Here is a 5,249-nt window from a genome sequence, read left to right as displayed (position 1 = left end):
TTTGGTTTTAGAGAAAAAGAGAGCAAACTTGTTATCTATGGAATTAATCTTTCTATTTTGACATAGTACATGTCCATTAATGGTAGAAGAAAGATTAAGAATGTTGCGGAAATTGGCATCTAGGCTAGCTTTTATCTCTTTAATAGATTCGTTTTGGTAAGAAAGCAAGAGAGATGTGATTTCAGCTTTCTCATTAATGGGGTGCCCAAATATAGTTTTCATCCTCTCATAGGTATCTATGGGATCCCCTTCAAGAAAACCCCCCTCGAAAATAGAATCTAAAACTTGTTTGAACGAAGCGGGTAGCCCAACATAAAAGCTTTTTATGTAAACCTCAATTTGATATTGGGGTACATAGCTAGCCCGGATCCTTAACAGCCTATCCCAAGCATCTTTCAAAGATTCATCAAGTAAATAACAAAAAATTCCAGAATCATCTTCATCAAAATTACTAAGGTTCTCATTGATAACTCCGGCAAGTTGTTCCATAGCATTCCGATTTATGAGTTTAGATAAGATAGCAGGATTGTCTAAAGCACTAGAACTTGGGAGAGAACCCCCAACTCTTTTTGGTTCTGACATGGCGAGGGAAAAGAGGCAAACAGAAAAAGAGAGGGAGGATAGAGAGAGAGGGCAAATAAAACGGCAAGGGTGAAGTGGGGGAGAGGAAAACGAGAGGCAAATGGCAAATAATGTAATGCGAGAAATAGGGATTGTGATGGGTACTTGGTATGTTGACTTTTTGCGTAGACTCCCCGGCAACGGCGCCAGAAACTTCTTGCTACCTCTTGAGCTTGCGTTGGATTTCCCCGAAGAGGAAAGGATGATGCAGCAGAGTAGCGTAAGTATTTCCCTCAGTTTTTGAGAACCAAGGTATCAATCCAGTAGGAGGCCACGCTCAAGTCCCTCGTACCTACACAAAACGATAGCTACTCGCAACCAATGCGATTAGGGGTTGTCAATCCCTTCACGGTCACTTACAAGAGTGAGATCTGATAGACATAATATTTTTAGTATTTTTGGTATAGAGATGCAAAGTGAAAATTAAAAGGCAAAGTAAAAAAGCAAAGCAAGATTAAAGTGATGGAGATTGATATGATGAGAATAGACCTGGGGGCCATAGGTTTCACTAGTGGCTTCTCTCAAGAGCATAAGTATTCTACGGTGGGTGAACAAATTACTGTTGAGCAATTGACAGGATTGAGCATAGTTATGAGAATATCTAGGCATGATCATGTATATAGGAATCACGTCCGTGACAAGTAGACCGAAACGATTCTGCATCTACTACTATTACTCCACTCATCGACCGCTATCCAGCATGCATCTAACGTATTAAGTTAAAAACAGAGTAACGCTTTAAGCAAGATGACATGATGTAGATAGATAAATTCATGCAATATGAAATAAACCCCATCTTGTTATCCTTGATGGCAACGATGCAATACGTGCCTTGCTGCCCCTTCTGTCACTGGGAAAGGACATCGCAAGATCAAACCCAAAGCTAAGCACTTCTCCCATGGCAAGAACTACCAATCTAGTTGGCCAAACCAAATGGATAATTCGAAGAGACTTGCAAAGATAACCAATCATACATAAAAGAATTCAGAGAAGATTCAAATATTATTCATAGATAGACTTGATCATAAACCCACAATTCATCGGTCTCAACAAACACACCACAAAAAGAAGAAGATTACATCGAATAGATCTCCACAAGAGAGGGGGAGAACTTTGTAATGAGATCCAAAAAGAGAGAAGAAGCCATCTAGCTACTAACTATGGACCCGAAGGTCTGAAGTAAACTACTCACACTTCATCGGAGAGGCTATGATGATGTAGAAGCCCTCTGTGATGACGGCCCTCTCCGGCGGAGCTCCGGAATAGGACCCAAGATGGGATCTCATGGATACAGAAAGTTGCGGTGGTGGAATTAGGTTTTTGGCTCCTGTTCTGATCGTTTGGGGGTACGTAGGTATATATAGGAGGAAGGAGTACGTCGGTGGAGCACCGAGGGGCCCACGAGGCAGGGGCGCGCCCTAGGGGGGTGGGCACGCCCCCCACCCTCGTGACCGCCTCTTTGACTCCTTGGAGAAGGGTCCAAGTCTCTTGGATCACGTTCGGTGAGAAAATCACGTTCCCGAAGGTTTTATTCCATTTGAACTCCGTTTGATATTCAGTTTCTCCGAAATACTGAAAAGGCAAAAAAAACGACAATTCTGGGTTGGGCCTCCGGTTAATAGGTTAGTCCCAAAAATAATATAAAAGTGGAAAATAAAGCCCAATATAGTCCAAAATAGTAGATAATATAGCATGGAGCAATCAAAAATTATAGATACGTTGGAGATGTATCAGCCGGCCGGCCTCCCCCTTGCTACTTTATATACGGGGGCAGGGGCACCCTAGGACACACAAGTTGATTGTTCCATTCCGTGTGCGGTTCCCCCTCCACCATAATCCACCTCGATCATATCGTAGCGGTGCTTAGGCGAAGCCCTGCGTCGGTAGCAACATCATCACCGTCATCACACCGTCGTGCTGACGGAACTCTCCTGTGAAGCTCTGCTGGATCGGAGTTCGTGGGACGTCATCGAGCTGAACTTGTGCTGAACTCAGAGGTGTCGTACGTTCGGTACTTGGATCGGTCGGATCATGAAGACGTGCGACTACATCAACCGCGTTCTCATAACGCTTCCGCTTGCGGTCTATGAGGGTACGCGGACGATACTCTCCTCTCTCATTGCTATGCATCACCATGATCTTGCGTGTGCGTAGGAATTTTTTTGAAATTACTACGTTCCCCAACACTTTATATAAATAAATATCGGGCGTGAAAGTTTGATACAATATCATATCAATGACTTACACAGGTACGACCTCACGATTTTTTCTAATCACATTGATTCGGTACTGTTTTTTTAGATACCTTTTTTTAATGTATGGATAACAATTTCTGACACTGTTTCTTAAAATTTGTAGGTTCTTTCCAAAAACACACATTTTTTGGACAGAATTCATACCTCAAGGGGGAAATAACATCAGATGCAGCAACATGAACTAAACAAAGTACAATTACAATGTTTTCTTCTCTCGCCATGTGATTTTTTGCATCCCAAAATATACAAAATGCTAAATTTATTACATTCATTTTTTCGAATAGTCTAGTCAGACTTTGTCTCCTGTTGTTGTTGTGCTTTGTGTCTTGCTCTTCTTCACCCGCCCAGCTGATTGGTTTATCGATCTTTGCTGTTGTCATCGAAGCTGCTACCAACACAATAAGTGCAAACATTTTTAGAATGCAAGTGGGCAATAGGGTAACAAAAATCATAATTTTAAAAAAGCAGGCAAAAAAAATAGGAAACATGAAGCACGTTTTTGACTGCTTTTTTGTCGCTGTGGCTTGACAACACTATCAGCAATTACTATGCAAGTCGATATGTTGGGTTTCAGAACCACATCGGCTACAGTGAACTTTTGGTTTGGCACACAAAGTTTCCATGAAGGTTTTGTATCGCCCCGATTGTGGACGTCCTTTTGAGATAGCAACATCGGGATTTTGCAGGTTGTCCCCATAACCATCTGGATGCGGGCATATGAGTGGAACTTCTGAATTTTTTGGTCCAACAGTTATTTTCTCACCTTCAGCAGCTTCATCTTCTTTATTCATTTCATCCAATCTCTGCTGCACCCTCTCACTCTCCCCAACAACATATAGATATTTTCTATTTGTTGATGCGCCATCAGAGGCCATATCATCGAGCCTGTTGGACAGAAGTGTGTACTTCAAGTGTTGACTCCCAGCAGTTAGCTCAGCAGGCACATTGAATCGCCTGTCTCATATGTCTTTTCTATCTTTTGGCCTCCATCTGTCGATGTAGTACTTTTCAGGAAGTTTTGACATGTTCAGATGAGAAAGAACCCTCAGTACATGACTTCACACAATTCCATCTTTCAAAAATTTCCCACATATGCAACTGAATTCCTGATTTGGATGTTCACATCGACAACAAATCTCCTTTTCCTGAAATCCTTTGCAGCCAGCATTTCTGTTTTGTATACTTCATATCTCACATTCCTCACAACTTCTTCAAGATGCAAATTGACAACAAATTTCAGCTGGTTTTGGAACCTATAGAAGATCTTTCGGTTGTACATAGTTGTTGGAGAGCGGCCATAGCGCGCCCGAGCTCGCGTGCTCCTGGTACATGGACCAATGGTACAACATGCACGTGCAGATGATATTAATTGATCATGGAAATACGCGGCCAGTTTAAAAGTGTAGATAGTTCATATACGGGCCTTGGCCAGTATAGCGGGGTTATGGCGTCGACCTTTGCGTGACGGTAATTGACGAACCATTCAGGATGGTCGAGCATCACTTGTTCACTCGTCTCCCATAGGATGGTTGAATATGATCGGACAGGTAGTAGTAGCCTCTACGCTACAGATCTGTATCTACCTTTACAATTTTTTGGAAATTTCTTGTAGTGGTCCATGACATTCGTGAGCGGAATATTTTCCTCTATAACATGGCAAGTTTGAAATCAATTTCTATTGGTCACGCAACAAATTCAGAACATCATGTTTCCCATCACATGGAAAATTTTAGGAAAAATTATAACTTTGACACAACATTTTTACGAATTCTGTTTTCTACATCACAGCAAACAAAATTATAGTTGTCTCATGGAAATTCTCGAAACAAGTTGTGTTTTCTAAATCATGGCAATTGTTAAAACAAATAGTATACGACCATGGCACCTTAACATATATCGCCATGTTAACACGGCAAATGCAGGTATTCTTTTTTGAATCGGACCATGGCAAGTGCAAGAACTTGGACTTATCATTGTAGCTACCTGATACGTCTCCGTCGTATCTACTTTTCCAAACACTTTTGCCCTTGTTTTGGACTCTAACTTGCATGATTTGAATGGAACTAACCCGGACTGACGCTGTTTTCAGCAGAATTACCATGGAGTTATTTACGTGCAGAAACAAAAGTTCTCGGAATAACCTGAAACTTCACGGAACATCTTTTCGGAGATAATAAAAAATCCTTGCAAAAGATGAAGACCAGGGGGGGCCCACACCCTAGCCACGAGGGTGGGGGCGCGCCCCCTACCTCGTGGGCCCCCTAGAGCTCTCCGACCTCAATTTCAACTCTATATATTTGCTTTCGCGGAGAAAAAAAATCAGAGAGAAGGATTCATCGCGTTTTACGATACGGAGCCGCCGTCAAGCCCTAA

The 5,249-nt window shown here is 42.1% G+C and overlaps 1 pseudogene; it reads right to left on the bottom strand.

Moving 5' to 3' along the window:
* Positions 1–3,324: 3,324 nt before the first annotated feature.
* On the bottom strand, positions 3,325–4,155 carry LOC147962283 (uncharacterized; annotated as a pseudogene).
* Positions 4,156–5,249: the final 1,094 nt, after the last annotated feature.

This window comes from Triticum urartu, chromosome 7A, assembly GCF_056163025.1.
Source record: "Triticum urartu cultivar PI428250 chromosome 7A, HENAU_Tu73, whole genome shotgun sequence".
NCBI classification, from domain to species: domain Eukaryota; kingdom Viridiplantae; phylum Streptophyta; class Magnoliopsida; order Poales; family Poaceae; genus Triticum; species Triticum urartu.
This window is presented reverse-complemented; position numbering and strand designations above follow the sequence as displayed.